Below are 19576 nucleotides of genomic sequence, written 5' to 3'. Positions count from 1 at the left end.
TTTTTCCTCTCCCTCCTCATGGAGGTCCCGTCTCTGATCTCTGGTGCTGCTGTGGATCCTTCTCAGGTGTCTGCTGTGATGTCCTGCAGAACTAGTGTAGCTGAGCACTCACTCATCACTCCCCTTTTCTGTGGGGGATGTTTCCTTGCATGGGGGAGGGGAAAGATTCTCTCACCTCCAACTTTGCTTTGACCGAAGTTGTTTTTATTTTTTGGAGTGCCAGAACCTCCCTGCAGGAAAGCTGACCTTCTGCAAATTCTCTGTCCACATGAGAATCTACCTGTGTCAGAACCCATGTCTCCTGCCTTGGCAGGCAGATTTACCACTGAGCCCCAAAGAAGCGCCAAATGAAATATTTTTTGACCTCTAGCTATCTGGGGATTTTTCAGAGAGCTCCAAAACATCTCAAGGAATGATACTGACCTCATTACAATTAGGCATACTGCACATATAATTATGGGTGCCATTAGCAAATCCCTGGAAGAGAGCAGGGCAACCCACTCCAGTATCCTTGCCAGGAGAATCCCATGGACAGAGGAGCCTGTCGGGCTATAGTCTGTTGGGTCTCAAAGAGTTGGACACGACTGAAGTGCCTAAGCACACATGCATTCTCAAATAAGTGATGATAAACCTTCTTAGGTTATATTGGAAGGATAAGTGTTATTAATATGTTTCTAAAAATTATGAAATTCCTAAAAATCTGATATGTCCTGGTAGATTATCAGTCACAACTCAGGATATTATATTAAAAATCTGCATACAAAATAACCAAAATTCTCTTCTTTTTTCTTACTTTGATTGTTATTTAATTTTCCATCAACTGAGCCAAGCACCTCAACTCTGAAATTCCCATCTTACATAGGTTATGTAAGGACTCATCCTGTGTCTTATTTCTCCACTTCTTTGCCAAGCCTTTAGGGTTAGAAGGAAGGTTAGGTGACATTTCCAGGTTCACCTGGCCAGTAAAGTGGGAGGCATGGAGTGGGGGGAGGAGATCTGTGACTTCTGGAGGTGTCCATGTTGTATCCTTCTCCTGGAAAGACAGCAGACCCTCAGTCCCCAAACCCCTTCCTCACCTTCTTGCCCTGCTCCCAACCACTCACTGACTTCCTGTGATCTGTGGGAACCACCTATTTAAATAACACATTCATGAATAACACACTAATGATTGCTCTTTCTCCTTCTTCTGCCAACTGTTTTCCCCCTCATCAATCTACACCAAGAATAATCATTAAAAAATCTTTTTTCTGTGAGATGCCTACCTACATCATCACTTCTTGATTTTCATATGAAAGTGAGATCAGACAAGGGAAGAGTTTCTCATCTCACAGAACCCTTCACCACCTTCTCCTCACCCCTGTCTTCTCTCTCCTCTTCCCAATTTCTCTCTGCATTTTTTCTCTCCTGTGAAATGATCTAGCCAGCACCACTAGACATTGTTGTTGTTTAGTCTCTAAGTCATGTCTGCCTCTTTTCCAATCCCCTGGACTGTAGCCTGCCAGGCTCCTCTGTCCTGGGATTTTCCACTGGAAACAGTGGCTATCTCCTCCTCCAGGGGATCTTCCCATTGAGGGATTGAACGTGTCTCCTGCATTGGCAGGTGGATTCTTTACCATGGAGCCACCAGGGAAGACCAATCATAGATTAGACATGGCCTTACAGTCTCATTTTCTGTTCCAAGTCATTTAACAAAATATCATTTTTCCCAAACAAATTCTGTGGTCTCCCTTTGATAATTACTGGTAAATAAAAAGTTCCCCATCTTGGGTTATGTAAATATTACATGTACATATGATTCTTTCATTAAATATCTCATCAAATATAACTGAGCACTTATTGTATTCCAGACACTGTTTTAGCCACTGGGAAGCAAATGGTGATCACAAGTGTGAAGAGGTGAATGCATCCCCTTCTTTCAAATTCATATGTTGAATTCCTGATCCCCAGGACTTCAGAATGTGACTGTATTTTGTTGGGGGGCCTTAAAGAGGCAATTAAGATTAAATGAGGTCTTGAGGTTGGGCCCTAACGAAGTTTGACTAATCCCAAATGTCAAGAGGTTATTAGAATGTGGAGAGCATACAGAGATACCAAGAGGTGACAGATTTAGCAAATAGTATTACAGGACAACTAGATACATTGATTTTAGATCAACAATGAACCTGAACACCTATACTTTAATACATATATTGCATATAAATTTTTTGTGCTTATTAACTATACATCTTTTAGTATATACATACACATGTACAAGCATATGTCATTTTATTGTGCTTTGCAGATGCTGCAGTTTTTGCAAACTGAGGGTTTGTGGCAACTCTGGGTTGTCAGATGACAGCTAGCATTTTTCAGCAATAAAATACTTTTAAGTTAAAGTATGTACATTTTTTAGATAGAATATATAGCACACTGAATAGACTACAGTGTAGTGTAAACATAAGTTTATATGCAGTCAGTTCAGTTCAGTCACTCAGTTGTGTCCAATTCTTTGCCATCCCATGAACCGCAGCAAGCCAGGCCTCCTTGTCCATCACCAACTCACCGAGTCCACCCAAACCAAGGTCCATTGACTCGGTTAAATAAAAAATTTGTGTGACTCTCTTTATTGCCAGTTTCTTCACTATGGTAGTCTGGAATCAAACCAGGAATATCTCAGAGGCATGCCTGCAGGGTCATGTTGTGGTTGCTCAGTTGCCAAGTCATGTACAAGTCTTTGTGACCACTGGAATGCAGCACACCAGGCTCCTCTATCCTCCACTATGTTATGGAGATGTCCATTGAGTCAGTGATGCTATCTAAACATTTCATTGTCTGTTCCCTCTTCTCCTCCTGCCCTCAGTCTTTCCCAGAATCAGGGTCTTTTCCTTGATCAGCTCTGCACATCATGTGGCCAAAGTATTGGAGCTTCAACTTCAGCATCAATCCTTCCAATGAATATTCAGGGTGATTTCCTTTAGAGTTTTCTGGTTTGATCGCCTTGCAGTACAAGGGACTCTCGAGAGTCTTCCCCAGTACCACAGTTTTCAAAAGCATCAATTCTTCAGTGTTCAGCCTTCTTTATGGCCGAACTCTCACATCTGTACATGACTACTGGAAAAACTACAGCTTTGACTAGACAGACCTTTGTCAGTAAAGTAATCTCTCTGCTTTTTATTTATTATTTATTTTTTAATTTTATTTTTTTTAAACTTTACATAACTGTATACGCTGTCTAGGTTTGCATAGGTTTCTTTTCAAGGATCAAGTGTTTTTTAATTTTCATGGCTACAGTCATTGTTGCAGTGATTTTGGAGCCAAAGGAAAGAAAATCTGTCACTGCTTCCACTTTTTCCTCTTCTATTCACCAGGAAGTAACAGGACCAGATGCTATGATCTTAGTATTTCTGAATACTAAGTGTTAAGCCAGGCTTTTCACTCTCCTCTTTCACCTTCATCAAGAGGCTCTTTATTTCCTCTTCACTTTCTGTCATTAGCATGGTATCATCTGAGGTTGTTGATACTTCTCCTGGCAATCTTGATTCCAGCTTGTGATTCATCCAGCCCAGCATTTTGCATCATGTACTCTGCATATATTTAAACAAGAGGGGAACAATATATAGCCTTATCATACTCCCTTGCCAGTTTTGAACCAGTCCACCGTTCCATGTCTGATTCTAACTGTTGCTTCTTGACCTGCATACAGGTTTCTCAGGAGACAGGTAAGATGGTCTGGTATTCCTATCTCTTTAAGGATATTCCACAGTTAGTTGTGGTCCGCACAGTCAAAGGTCTTGGCATAGTTAATGAAGCAGAAGTTGATGTTTTTCTGGAATCTCCCTTGCTTTCTTTGTGATCCAACAATTGTAGGCAATTTGATCTCTAGTTCATCTACCTTTTCTAAACCTCTTGTATCTGGAAGTTGTCAGTTCATGTACTGCCGAAGTCTAGCTTAGGATTTTGAGCATTATCTTGCTAGGCTGTGAAATGAGCACAGTTGTTTGGTAGTTTGAACATTCTTTGGCATTACCTTTCTTGGGATTGGAATGAAAACTGACCTTTACTTCAAACTTATTGATGACCGAATATTTAAGGTGTAAGTCTTACACAATATATGATTACCTATGTTTCCTTCTGAAGTGGACATCTCTGTCCTCATGCTGGAGATGGGAACAAGGAGTTGTTTCTCAGGTGCCAGGTTAACATTTTCTTTCTCCTGCTGGTTATGTTGTTGTACTTTCTTTTTGAAAATTGGTCTTGGTGCACACTTAAGAAGCATGTGTTTTTCTGTATGTACATCATGCTTTGAAAAGCTTACTTAAAAATTAGACAACATTAAAGTCACTTTGTCCACTGGCAATAAAGACAGGGCTGTAGATGCATACACCTTCACACTCCATAGTGGCTGAAAGCGTTTATGTAGCAGAAGACACCTCCTATGTATATAGGGATTCTACACAGCATCTATGACTTGTGGTTAAGATGAGTCAGCAGTAGGGGTGTTTTTGTCAAGAGTCTGGGAGGTGGAAGCTGGTGGTTGTTGCTCATCGTTCTCCTGCAGGCTGTGTCGATCCCGTATCCAAAGTATGAGAAATCCTAGTAAGGAAATGAGAAAATGAGAAGGATAGGCACTCTTCCTGGTTACAAGCATACAATAGGCCTCCTATGGTGGTCAAGAAGCTTAGGGGAGCTCAGTTTGGGATCTGTCACTCAAGAGGTCTCTTTATGCCAGAAAGCCACTTACCGATCACATTCCAGATGCCAAATATGGCCCTGGTCCCAGAAGTTATCTGCATCATCAAGTAAATGTTCACAAAGATGCTCACCAGTGGGAGGACAGGCAGAGCAGGGACCTGTGGGGCAGAGTCAGTTCATCCCTGAACACACCCCAGATGCCTGAATGAGAGTCTCTACCCAATGTGGGCAAGAAGACCAGCCTTCAGACTGTGTATTCAGTGCCTACTCAGACTGTGTATGTAAAGTACTGAGGGGATCAGGGAAGAGTCCGTTGGTTTTAGCAGTTCCCCTCACTCCCTGGATGTTTAGACCATGAAGCATGTTCACTCCAGGTGGACAGTTTGGGCACATAAGGCCACTTACCTTAAAATAAAGAGGAATGGGGTTCTGGGGCTGCCTCCAGATGATGACCGTGACCCCAATGATGAGCAGCAGCAGCAGCACAGCCACTGGTGTGTACTTGGAGTCTCCAGAAAACCCTGACTGGACCACTGGACCAGAATCAGGCTCAAGATTATCATCAGGAGAACTACAGGGGTCAAGGTGGAGGAGAACAGGTTCACCTTCAGAAGCTGAAGATGTCAAGGCCTTGGGCCACACCTCTCCCCAGGCTGCCCACTTCAGCAAGGGCCCCTCATATCACCAAGACTCCTCAGGTTGACAAAATACACACTCCAACACCATACTGTCAATTTCAGCAAACGACCAAAGAGAAATCCCACTGCTCACCGAGTAGTGAGGCACATCCGTAGACAATCTGGCCAGATTTCCTTGTGGGGATGGTTGCTGATAGGGAACCACAGACTCTTTAGAATGTTTGAGTTTCTTGCTTCAGGTTCAGAGTCCAAAGGATGTTCATCAGGGTCAGGCATCTCAATTTCCTCCTCTGTGTTATCATTCTTTCTTAAATTCTGGTCTGGCTGGTACCTGAATTAGAGGTTTTAAAGGCAATATTAACAGCAGCCCCTACTCATCCAACATCACACAGCCTATATCACATGTGTCCTGTCTTAAGCAGAGCAGGACTTTTAGAAGATAGCATGAAGGCAGAAGACAGTTACCTCCCAACTAATCTCCAAGACTCCCTACCAAGGTGCAGTGGGGTCTCACCTGAGGACAAGAATAGAAAATGCCACCAGGGAGGTAAATGAGCAGGGTCCCGACTGACACGAGATCCACAAGATCTGTGAATCTGAAGAGTAACGCCATGAGCCCTAGAATGAGGGCACAAACAAGGTGGGAAGGGAGTGAGAAACAGCTGAAAATATGTAAGTTAAGCATGGGTTTCAAAAAAATTTTTTTTTAACCTGCAAGATTTGTGGCAGACATCATGGCCAGGACATGGATGCCTGTGCGGACATGAATCCGGGTAAGTACCCGGAAAAGGAGCCCGTCCTCTGCCATCGTGTAGATCAAAAGAGGCATTTTGAACACAGCACTATAGAGTCTGGAAGAGAAGATGGAAGCATGTAAGAATGTGGAGAAGGAGGACAGACCAGGGCTTCTGCTCTCACGTTGGCTTGGGGTAAGGTGTCTCTCTGTCTTCTCTACCAATCCTAAGGGTTTGGAGATCTGAGCGTCGACAGTAGGCAGGGAGGAAACCATGGCACTGACCTGAATATAAGAGCACAGAGGGTACCAATAGTCGTGATGTATGTGGCAGGGAGCCACAAACTATGGAGAATGGCTTGTGGGAAAGGGTTGTGAGGCTGAATCAGGTAGTAGGGCACCATGAGGGTGAGTGCCGCTGAGACACTGCAGTAGGCCAAAACGCAGATGAAGATGGTGACCAAGATGCTCCAGGGGATGGAACGATGAGGATTTATAGCTTCTGCCCCTGCAGAAAGGGAAGAAGTGTTTGGGTCAGGAAAACACAGTGGGAAAAATCCCCTTCCTTATTGTACTCCTCAATCAGGTTTCCCCAAAGCCAGGGGCAGCCAGTCTGTTCCCAAACCTCAGATGGGACACACAGTGACCATGTTACCTTTAGTGGCAAGAACATCAACACCAAAAAAATAGTAGAAACATGTAGCTGTTCCCTGGAGAATCCCTTCAAAGCCGAAAGGTGCAAACCCTCCAGAACCCAAAGGGCCCAAGCTACGGTGAGAGAAGGAAAGAGAAAGAAAGTGGGTGAGGTGTGTTCTTCCATCTCTTGAGCTTCTCCCTTCATACCTCAAGTCCTGGGCTCCAGGACTCACTTCATCTGGATCCATCAGCCCAGATATCTTTTGTCCACACAATCCCAGCTCTGCATGCCCGTCAGCCATATATTATGGCCAATATTACCGTCCTAAGCCATAGATGTCTCTGGATCCAGATGTGTTCAGTTTGTAGTCCTGTTCTGTGAGCTTCCAGTTATGCAGATCTCCCTTAATGAAGCCAGTGATGGTAATGAAAATGAGAACCAAATGTTTATTCCAATGGATATTTTTGTAACCAGGATTGACTCACGAGCTCCCAGAAGCCGTAGTCCTGTGGGAAAGATGTAATATGAAACACTCAAATTATTGATACATTTATAGATATACTAGTCATAGAAACACTCTTTTTCAACAACACAAAAGATGACTCCTCAGTTGGACATCACCAGAAGTTCAATACTGAAATCAGATTTATTATATTTTTTGTAGCTGAAGGTGGAGAGGCTCTATAGAGTCAGAAAAAGAAAGACCTGGAGCTGATTGTAGCTCAGTTCATCAGTTCCTTATTGCAAAATTCAGGCTTAAATTGAAGAAAGTAGGGAAAAATCCCAGACCATTCAGGTATGACCTAAATAAATCCATTATAGTTAAACAGTGGAGGTGACAAATAGAATCAAGGAATTAGATCTGGTAGGCAGACTGCCTGAAGAACTAGGGACAGAGATTCCTAACACTGTACATGAGGCAGTGACTAAAACCATCCCCAAGGAAAAGAAATGCAGAAAGGCAAAATGGGTGATTGAGAAGGCTTTACAAATAGGTGAGGGAAGATGAGGAGTGAAAGACAAAGGAGAAAGGAAAAGATATAACCAACTGGATGCAGAATTCCAAAGAATAGCAGGGAGAGACAAGAAAGCCATCTTAAATGAACAATGCAAAGAAATAGAGGAAAACAGCATAGTGGGAAAGACTAGAGATCTCTTCAAGAAAACGGGGGATATTAAGGGAACATTTAATGGAAGGATGGGGATGATAAAGGACAGAAATGATGAGAAACTAACAGAAGCAGAAGAGATTTAGAAGAGGTGGCACGAATACCCAGAACTATACAAAAAAAGTCTCAGTGGTCTGGATAACCAAGATGGTGTGGTCATTCACTTAGACCCAGACATCCTGGAGTGTGAAGTCAAGTGGGTCTTAGGAAGCAATAGTACAAACAAAGCTAGTGAAGGTGATGGAATTCCAGCTGAGTGATTTCAAATCCTAAAAGATGGTGCTGTGAAAGTGCTGTATTTGATATGTGAGCAAACTTGGGAAACTCAACAGTAGCTTCAGGACTTCTAGATCAGTTTTCATTCCAATCCCAAAGAAGGGCAATGCCAAAGAATGCTCAAGCTGCTGTACAATTGCACTCATTTCACATGCTAGCAAGGTTATGCTCCAAATCCTTCAAGCTATGCTTCAGCAATATGGGAATCAAGAACTTTCAGATGTACAACAGAGTTAAGAAAATGCAAAGGACCAGAAATCAAATTGCCAACATTCGTTGGATCACAGGGAATGCGGGGGGGAAATACCAATGAATCATATATTTCTGCTTCATTTGACTACACTAAAGATTTTGGCTGTGTGGATCACACAAACTGTGAAAATTCTTAAAGTGATAGGAATTCCAGATCACTTTACCTGTATCCTGAGAAATCTATGCAGGTCAAGAAGAAACACCTAGAACTGGACATAGAATAATGGACTGGTTCCAAATTGGGAAAGGACTGTATCAAGGCTGTATATTGTCACCCTGCTTATTTAACTTACATGCAGAGTACATCATGCAAAATGCCCAGCTGGATGAAGCACAAGCTGGAATCAAGATTCCAGGAAAAATATCAACAATCTCAGATATGTAGATGATACCACCCTAATGGCAGAAAATGAGCATGAACTAAAGAGCTTCTTCTTCTTCTTCTTTTTTTTTTGGTATCTAGTCATCAAGCAAAGACTTATTGCTATGACACTAGAGGCATGGAGAAAACCCATAATCAGGTTACAACTGAAATCACAGCTTAAAGAGCTTCTTGATGAAAGTGAAATAGGAGAGTGAAAAACCTGGCTTAAAACTCAACATTCATAAAGCTAAGACCATAGCATCTGGTCCCATCACTTCCTGGCAAATAGAAGAGGAAAAAGTGGCAGCAGTGACAGATTTTCTTTTCTTGGGCTCCAAAATCACTGCAGACAGTGACTGCTATGCTAAGTCACTTCAGTTGTGTCCGACTCTGTGTGACCCCATAGACGGCAGCCTACCAGGCTCCCCCATCCCTGGGATTCTCCAGGCAAGAACACTGGAGTGGGCTGCCATTTCCTTCTCCAATGCATGAAAGTGAAAAGGGAAAGTGAAGTCACTCAGTCGTGTCCGACTCTTAGCGACCCCATGGATTGCAGCCTAACAGGCTCCTCTGTCCATGGGATTTTCCAAGCAAGAGTACTGGAGTGGGGTGCCATTGCCTTCTCCGGCAGACAGTGACTGCAGCCATGAAATTAAAAGACATTTGCTTCTTGGAAGGAAAGCTATGGCAAACATAGACAGCATATTAAAAAGCAGGGCCATCACTTTGCCTACAAAGGTCCATATAGTCAAAGCTATGGTTTTTTCCAATAGTCATGTACAGATGTGAGAGTTGGACCATAAGAAGGCTGAGCACCAAAGAACTGATGCTTTTAAACTATGGTGTTGGAGAAGACTCTTGAGAGTCCCTTGGACACCAAGGGGAACAAACCAATCAATCCTAAAGGAAATCAACCCTGACTATTCATTGGAAGGACTGATGCTGAAGCTCCAAAACTTTGGCCACCTGATGGGCAGTACTGACTCATTGGAAAAGATTCTGATGCTGGGTAAGATTGAGGGCAGGAGGAGAAGAGGGTGACAGTGAATGAAATGGATATGTATGAAATGGATAGTATCAGTGACTCAATGGACATAAATTTGAGTAAACTCCAGAAGATAGTGGAGGATAGAGGAGCTTGGCATACATAATCCATGGGGTTGCAAAGAGTTGGCTATGACTTAGTGACTGAACAACAACAGGAAGCAGAGAAATAGTTGCTCAGGGCTGGCAGTTGGTGGTGGTGGACAAACAGACATGACTGCTTAGTGGGTACAGAGGTGTTGAACGTGTTTGGAACTAGATGGAGGTGATGGTTGCCCAACATTACAGATGTGCCTAATGCTACTGAATTGTACATTTTAAGATGTTAATTATTGTGGCAATCTTCTCAGAATACATGTCTAACAAAGCAAGATGTACACCTTAATATTACACAATGTTGTATGTCAGTTATTTTTGACTGAAGCTGGGAAAAGGTACAAAGTGGTTAATTTTATGCTATGTGAACTTCCTCTCAATTAAAAAAAAATCTTTGGGCTCAGTACAAAAGAAGACTTGTTAGTTTAAGTAAATGATTCTCAGCTTGGGGTAATTTTATTCCCCAAGGGACATTGACACTGTCTGGAGACACCTTGATTGCCACAGTTGGGGGTGAGTGGATGTCACTGGTATCTAGTAAGCAAAGGTCAAGTATGACACTTAACACTCAATAATGATTAAGAAAAGAAATTAAAATTCACAGGACAGTCCCTTCATACCAAAGAATGATAAGCCCAAATTGTCAGTAGTGCCAAGGGTGGAAAACAATGGTCTGTGTCTTAGCTTCTATTTCAAGACCATTCTTTCTATTTCTAATCACCCACCATTCTGCCACATCTAGCCTTTCCTACACCAGCTCCCACTCCACACCCTGCTCTTCCCATCCTGTTGTTGAGCCCTGTCTCACCTGTCATCAGCAGTACCAGGCCCAGGGCAAAAAAGTCTGCATATGTGGCCAGGGAGTAAGGCAGCTGCAGAGAGAAAGTTTCCTGTAATGCCTGAGAGATGTGATTCCCAATCAGACCGTCAAAGATGTAACTCGAGGCCCTGGCCAAGGCGGCAGTGCCTGCAGAGGCAGAAGAAGGAGCAGTCATTGACAAACAAAAATTGATGTGCCATAGGATCTAAAAACACAGATAAATACCTGTATATACAAAAAGCCTGTATATACAAATACCTGCTAAAAAATAAAAATATTAAGAGTTTCTTTTCATGGGTTGGGGAGAGTAGACCCAAATGATTCACCAAAATGTCAGGTGTTTTAACATGTTAGAAGCAGATCAATGTTATACAAGAAAAGAAAACACATAAGTGGGACTGGGAGGGCTGGGATAAGGCATGAAATTTGAAATCAAGTGGTAAAGGAAAATCCCAGGAAGGCAACAACTGAGCAAAGACTTCACTATGATGAGGGGATGAACCTGTGGGACATGCCTCCCTCTCACCCATTCCCTACAGTTCCCTTTCCTTCTGGGTTCATGGTCCATCATTTAAGGACACAGGATAGAACCGAGTAGAATGTAGTTGTGGGGTCTTCCTGATGCTATTATCAACTTCCCTTCACGAGGCCAAGAATAAAGTGCTCACGAATGACTGAGAACCCAATCCTCCAACATAGTTTCCCAATCTTAAGCCCCACACCATTTGCTGGCCCATCGTCTCACCCGTAACTAAGAGAAGTATGGAGTTCCAACCAATGATGAAGGCATAGACTTGACCCATCGTGACATAGCTGTAGAAATACGTAGAACCAGAGCGTGGTACCCAGGCCCCAAATTCAGCATAGCAGAGCCCAGATAATATAGAAAACATGGCAGCCACCAAGAACGAGATGATGGTTGCTGGTCCAGCTATGAACTTGGCCAGTGCACCAGCCAGAATGTATATGCCAACTATCAACATCCTGCCCACACCCATGTTCACCAGGTTTAGGGTGTTCAGATGAGCCACGGGTCTCTCAGACTCATCTATGGGCTCCAGCAGCCGCTTGCGGATGAGCTTTTGACCAAATTGATGAACAAACTGAAGCAACATCCTAGATGTAGTTGAGGAGGCTACAGTCTGCTGAGGAAAGAAGACATAAAGCCGTTAAGAATGCCTATCCGCCCTTGGCACTGGGGTCCAGTTCTATGGACTAAGGAAGTGATGGGGAGCAGGTGGTAAAGGACACACTGGGCAAGCTCTCCATCTCTGAGATTTGGTTTCTACAATCATAGAGAAGACTTCTAATTTGTCTCAAAGTTACTGGAAAGTTTGCATGAGAAGTGAGACGGAGTGGATTATGTCTCCCCAAATGTGCCCCTGTGATGGGTAAATTGTTTTGAGCTAAAGTTAATTAAGACCCATTAGATTCAGGAGAAGCTCTTTACCTCTCCCTCAATTGTTCAAAACAATGTAGATTCGGAGACCTATGCCAGGAAGAGAGCTATTACCACAGAGAACTTTTAATCTCAGAAAGACTTACCTGCTTGGAGTGGGCAAACATTTGTTCACCAGGCTCTTGCTCTTCTCATCCTGCTGTGCATGGTCTTCCTCCCATTTGAAGGCCCAGATCCCCACCCCTTTCTCCTTAACTCAGGGGGTCATATAAGCTTCAATTGTCTGACAGTCTTTGAGCCTCAAAAACTTTTATGGGGCTCCAGTACATATTAAACTAACTGTGTTCAACTGTCTATGTCAATTGAATTGTTATCTCAGCTGAAGAATCTAGAAAGCCAAGTCTTCTGCCCCTATAGAAGCAAAAGTTTCCATCACGGAGCCTGGCACATCATAGGTGCTTAATTGGCATTAGTTGGATAGATAAGAATGGTGATTTTTGAATCGAAATCAACCAGCCATGCTTGTCTGATTTTGCTGAAACTACATTTCATCTTTTTTCTCCTTTCCCCTGCACAATAGAACAAATTATCATCATTATTCCCTCCCCTCTTTGATAGGGGTGAAGTGAGTCTTTTAGGGGCTTGCTGAGCAGAGCTCTCAGACTCTGCACTTTTTTTCCAGCAAGGACCCTGAAACCTGGACACTTTCTGTTTCATTGTTTGCAGAGTGACATGGAATAGTAACTGTCCTGGGGAAGAATAAGATGATATTTGAGGGGAGGCACAGAAGGATTGATGCTGAGGCTGAAACTCCAATACTTTGGCCACCTCATGTGAAGAGTTGACTCATTGGAAAAGACTCTGATGCTGGGAGGGATTGGGGGAAAGAGGAGAAGGGGACGGCGGAGGATGAGATGGCTGGATGGCATCACTGACTCGATGGACCTGAGTTTGAGTGAACTCCGGGAGTTGGTGATGGACAGGGAGGTCTGGCGTGCTGCGATTCATGGGGTCACAAAGAATCGGACACACTGTGCTACTGAACTGAACTGAATAGACTCTAGCCCAGCTCAGTCAAAGCATCAAACTACAGTGGCCTCCCAAGTACCTGGAGAGAGGGGGGACTAATGTTCATTGTGAATCAGAAATGAAAGGACTGTGTTTCCTGTTGCTTTGGGACATGAAATGTGTTCTGACTACACAGGTCTGCAGGGCTAGGCTGATCTTGTGACCACCAGTTATTGTGAGGGGGGCTTCCACCCCTCATACTCCAAAGTCCAAATTTAACATTTTGATTAAGAGCAAGCATTCAAAGAGCCAGAAAACTATGAATAGAACCTTGGTTCTGCAAACACTGCCGCACTCTTGAACAAGTCATATCCTTATCTGGACTGTTTTGTTCTTGCTCAAATGCTGCTGCTGAACCTTTCTGCACTGTGAAGAGCAATGTAAAATGGGGCAACAGCTATGGATGCAGTATGGTGGTTCCTCAAAAATGAAAAATACATTTACCACATGACCCAGTCATGCCACATTGGGTATATGCCCCAACGAATTGACAATAGGGTTCAAAGATGTATTTGTACACCTGTGTTCCTTAGCAGCATTATTCACAATAGCTGAAAGTTGGAAGCAACCCAGATGTCCATCAATGAAGGAATGGATTAACACAATGTGGCTGTACATACAGTGTAATATTATTCAGCCTTAAACAGATAGGAAAATTTTTTTCACATATATTTTTAAAATTTATTTTTCATGGAGGATGATTGCTTTGCACTGTTGTGTTGCTTTCTGCCATACATCAACATGAATCAGCCATAGGTATGCATATGTCCCCTCCCTCTTGACCCTCCCTCCCATCCCGCTACTCCATCCCACCCTTCTAGGTTGTCACAGAGCACCGGGTTGAGCTCCCTGCATCACACAGCAAATTCCTACTGGTGATCTCTTTTACATATGGTAGCATATATGTTTCAATGCTACTCTCTCAATTCATCCCACCTTCTCCCTCCCCCTCTGTGTCCACAAGTCTGTTCTCTAAAAGAGACAGGAAATTCTGATGCATGCTGTAGTGTGGAGGAACACTGAGGACATTATGGTCAGTGACATAATCCAGTCTCAAAAAAACATGCTATGATTCCATGTCCATGAAGTACTGAGAGGAGTCAACTTCTTGGAGACAAAGTAGAATGGTGGTTTGCCAGGGGCTCGAATGAAGGGTGAAACTGGGTGTTACTGTTAAATGGAGACCCGGTTTTAGTTTTCTTCTTAGGAAAGAAGAGAAAAAAGAGGTGAAAAGAGTTCCTAAGATTGGTTGTACGACAATATAAATATACATAACATCACTGAACTGTAGAGTTAAAAATGGTTAAGATGGCAAATTTTAAGCTATACATAATTTACCACCATATTTAAAATTTACTGCCAATAAGAAGAAATAGAGCCAAATCACAGAGTTTCTGGGTTAGCAAATCAATGGTGACTTGATATAAACCAGCACACAGCCCTCCTCTGAGGACACCAAAATCTATGGATGCTCAAGATCCTTACAGTCACTGGGGCATCCACAGTGGAGGAACCTGCAGAATCAGAGGGTCAACACTACACAGGAGAGTGACATCAGTGGTCCTCACAGCATAAACCCTGTTCCAAGGGGAACTTTGATGTCATTTGAGCACCAGTCAAAAAAAAATGAGTCTTAGAATCTCCATGGTCTGATCCAACCCCCTGCACCACCAATTCCCACATAAACCTGACAACTCCCAGCTCCTGTTTTCATCTGGAAAATGAGTCTCTCCACCCTCAGTCAGGAGCCGGGCTGACCCCCTCCACTCTGGGATTGCAGAGGTCTCTTTGGGAGGATGTGAACTCAGCACCCAGTCTCCTACAGAAGAGGGTGACCCAAGACTTACTGAATCCTTGGAGCAGAGCCTGGAGCACTGGATCAGTCAGGGAGGCTGAGGTTAAGTCATACAGGACTGGAGCTGAGACATCTCTAAGGATCAAAGCAGAGAGCCCTGAGCACAGAAGACCGCCCTTACCCCCTACATTGGTAGGGTGGAGATGAGGCTGGGTGGGCGGGGTACATCTGCCATGTCGCTATCAGCCTTGACCCTTCTGTGGTTACTCTCAGGGAGTGGTTCTGAGACTTTTTCTTTTCCTTCTTTTTTTTAAAATTTTATGTTATTACTCATAACATGAAATTGACCATTTTAACCATCTTTAAGTGTCCAAGAGGACTTCCCTGGTGGCTCAGATGGTAAAATGTTTTCCTACAATGTGGGAGACCCAGGTTCAGTCTCTGGGTTGGAAAAATCCCCTGGAGAAGAAAATGGCAACCCACTCCAGTACTCTTCCCTGGATGGAGGAGCCTGGTAGGCTACAGTCCATGGGGTCGCAAAGAGTTGGACATAACTGAATGACTTCACTTTCACTTTCAAGTGTCCATTTCAGTAGAAATAAGTACATTTGCATTTTTTGCAATCAAACTCCAGAACTTTTTTCGCCTTGCAAAATATCAACTCTGGCCATTCAACCACAATCCTGCCTTTCTCCTTTCTGAGTTCCTGACAATCGTTGTCCTGCTTTTTCTAAATCTGAGCACTTTGGGTGCCTCATTTCAGTGGAATCAAACATTATTTATCCTTTCCTATCAGGATTATTTTGCTTAGTAGAATGTGTACTAGATTTTTTTATATTGTAGCATGGGTTATATTCCTCTCTTTTTTAATGTTGAATAATACTCTAGTATATGCACATACCACAGGGACTTAGCGATTCTTTGATCAGTGGGCACTTGGGTTGCTTTCATGTTTTAGTTATTGTGAATAAAGCTGCTGTGAACAAGGATGTAGAAATATCTCTTCCAGAGTGTGCTTTCAATTCTCTGGGTACAGCCTCAAAGGTAGAATTGCTGGATCATAAGGTTCTAACATTTTTATATCGTGTGATGGGGAAGATGTTCACATATTGAGGAATGGGGAAGTCATTTTGGCTTATCCATGGTTCAGGCTGCACTGTGTGTGAACTAAGACAGTCTGTTCAACTCTCACAGCACATCTTTAACCCTGAGGTAAAGAATATCTGTTTTGAAGAAGAGAATGAATAACTTCCTTCTCATGGCATCCATGTTAACACTCCCTGGAAGATAATGTTCCCTTCCCAGACACCAGGGTCCTGCTATCTCACTGTCCATGTACTAAGTCTGTTTCTTTTGAAACTTAAAGGAATACACCCTGTCATGTTGATGTATGTGCTTTGTTTGGATGAGGTATAAGATTGTGCTTCAATGGAGCAGTTCCCCAGAGCTATCTGAGAGGGTGCCCCCAAGCTATAGCCCTCTGTTTCGGTCAAATAAAACTTTCCCATTTCTCTTGTGTTTCTTGATTATTTTCCTGGACAATGGAATTCATTGATCAGCAAGGACACTGAAGTAGAAAGAGTGTAAAAGTAGGGGACCCAGCTCACAACCCTCCTCCCTCCCAGTAATTAACTGATTTGTTTTCGGTTGCACTAGGACTTTGTTGCTGTGCACTGTCTTTCTCCAGCTGCAGTGAGTGGGGCTGCTCTCTAGCTGTCATGCACTCTGTAGCTGCATTGTATGGGCTTATCACTGCAGGTGCTTCAGTCATAGACTGCCTTTACTTAGTGGCTAAGTCTTGTCTGATTCTTTCATGACCCCATGGACTGTAGCCAACCAGGCTCCAATATCCATGAGATTCTCCAGGCAATAATATTGGAGTGGGTTGTTATTTCCCCCTCCAGGAGATGTTCCCAATCCAGGGGTCAAACCCACATTTCTTGAATTGACAGGCAGATTCTTTACTGTTGACTCACCAGGGAAACCCAATCATAGACATGGCTTTAAAATCTAATTTTCCACTCCAAGCAGTTTAACAATATTATTTTTCCCAATCAATGTTGTCTCCCTTTAATAATTTTTGGTAAAGAAAAAGTTTCCCATCTTGGGTCATGTAAATTATTACATGTGTGTATGATTCTTTTGTTATGCAGCTCATGAAATATAGCTGAGCACTTATTGTATTCCAGACACTGTTTTAGGTGCTACAAAGCAAATGGTAGTCAGAAGTGTGATGGGAGTGAATGTATCTCCCCACTTTCAAATTCATATACTGAAGTACTAAACCCTAGGACCTTGGAATATGATTCTTTTTGGTGGTGAGAGGGTAACAGGCAGGAAGGCCAGGGGTCCCCAAATGGAGGAAATAGGCTGAAAGTGTCAGACATTTTTTTTAAATCTCTCTTTTAAGTGGCAGAAGGAAACAAACTACAAGTGTCAGATTTTTTTTCCCTTTCTTTATGCAAATTTAAAAGTAGGTTTCTTTTAAAAATCCTGTGTGCCATGACAACACCTTGTTCTACCTGAACTTAACTTTTCTCAAACCTTGAGCTAACCAGTGCATTTTTCTTATGGAAATGTTTTTCTTACACTATGTTAATGAACTATGTATTTACCTTAAACTCTTTCTTTCTTTAAGTCAATTCCAGCTAAGACTCAGAACCGATCATGGCTCAGTAAACCAATATATTTTACTCACACAAGTATTCTCCTATGTTAATGAAACTATATATTTGTTTGGAAACTCCCTTTCTTCAAGATTCATGTCAATTGCTTTATGGCCCAGGATGACTCACACTGTGCCAACGTTATCTCAAAATGTATTTTGTGAGTGAGGGGCCTGGTACCACTCTCAGTTTTTCGACATTTCCTTTCTCTAATTAGCAGCCTGCTAGTAGCTGTAGTCTTCCTGCTAAAGACTAGCAGGGGGTCACTCTTTCTGCTCCCTTCTGATGTCTATGTCAGAAGCTCTGTCTATTTCTTTTATACTTTATTAAAACTTTATCACACAAAAGCTCTGAGTGATCAAGCCTCGTCACTGGCCTGGGATAGAATTCCTCTCCTCCAGAGGCCAAGAATCCTGGCATTTTTCATGATTCAGCAACAACCTTTCAGTGGTAGGGCCTTAAAGAGATAATGAAGATTCTATGAGGTCATCAGGATGAAACCTAAGTCATATAGAATATGACTATACTTTTTGTGTGTGTTAGTTGCTCAGTCTTGTCTGACTCACTGTAAGCCTATGGACTGTAGCTGGTCAGGCTCTCTGTGCATGGGATTCTCCAGGCAAGAATACTGGAATGGGTTTCCAATTCTTTCTCCAGGGTATCTTCCCAATGGAGGGATCCAATCAGGTCTCTTGCATTGCTGGCCGATTCTTTGCTGTTAGGTAGCTAGAATAGGAAAAAGAAGTCCAGAATGGCGCTGGCTAAAAGACAAAAGACGGAAAAGCCCACAAAAATAGAACAAAGTAAGGTCCAAGGACTGGAAGGAGAACCTCTGGTAAAACAAACAGCCCTCCTGGCTAGCCCAGTTTACAAAGGGCAGGCTCAGAGGAGAGGAGACAAATGTATAAAAAGAGGAGCCAAAATTGAGCCGGGGCTTCTCTTCACGTCTTTTGAGTTGGTCTGCCCTCATGCCCCGAAGATGTATTTCCCTTTGTTTTCTAAATAAAACTGAGGTGTAACAAGGAGCTATAACACGGGTCCACTAAATAAATTATGTGGTGCTAAAGCAATGGTCTCTCTGAGGAAATTTACACAGGGCTGTAACACTTGTCTGTCCGTTGCTCCAAATTTTGTCGCAACGAGACAGAACCGAGGAAATTAAAAACTCCCTTGACATATATGGTGCTGTGACTCAGGTTTAACCTTGCTGAAACAACCCCAGCTCGGGCCCGTGGAGCAGAGGCCAACACAGCAGAAGCCCAACTTGGTGAAAGCTCCTGTGTGAAAGCTGATTGGGAAGAAAACCCAGCACAGGGGAAATGAAAAGAAGCCAAGCATTGTGGAAACCAGGACAGCAAAAATAAACGCAGCAGAAAGCTCATGTGGCTCAGTCTCAGATTCCAGAAGACCGGTTAAGGTAAGAGGTCCTTGGTCCTATGACTGGAAGGACATACGGCTAACAAAATCTTGATTCTTTTATAGTCACTTGTTTCTTGTTTCCTCAAACCCCCGATGAACAGGCAAGCGGCAGTGGGTGCAATTGAGGTACTCTGGCAGGGGCTACTCCTCAGTGTGTCCCAAAGGCACCACTATCTGCTGGGCCCCAGTAGCGGTTACCCAAGAGAGGGGGATTCTTCTGTCCTTAATCTTCTTTTTGCCAAGGATCAGGCCAATGAAAACTGAGCACAGGTCAGATATTTAGCAGATTTTCAGGCAATTTATGAAATGGATTCCTCAGCACTTTCTGTCTCTATGAATATGACCACTTAATTCATGTAAATGAAATCATATAGCATTTGTTATTTCTTGTCACACTTCTTTTACTTATCACAATGTCCACTAGGTCATTTGCATTGTAGCCTATGTTATATTCCCTTAAAAAAATTTTTTTTTTTTTTTTTTTAAATTTTGGGTGTGCTGAGTCTTTGTTGTAGCTGGCAAGCTTCAT

The 19576-nt window shown here is 42.9% G+C and overlaps 1 pseudogene; it reads right to left on the bottom strand.

Moving 5' to 3' along the window:
- Positions 1-4453: 4453 nt before the first annotated feature.
- Positions 4454-11815, bottom strand: LOC123465082 (annotated as a pseudogene).
- Positions 11816-19576: the final 7761 nt, after the last annotated feature.

Source organism: Bubalus bubalis, chromosome 18 (genome assembly GCF_019923935.1).
Source record: "Bubalus bubalis isolate 160015118507 breed Murrah chromosome 18, NDDB_SH_1, whole genome shotgun sequence".
Taxonomy (NCBI): Eukaryota; Metazoa; Chordata; class Mammalia; order Artiodactyla; family Bovidae; genus Bubalus; species Bubalus bubalis.
The sequence above is the reverse complement of the archived record's forward strand: the minus strand, read 5'-3'. Positions and strand labels throughout refer to the sequence as shown.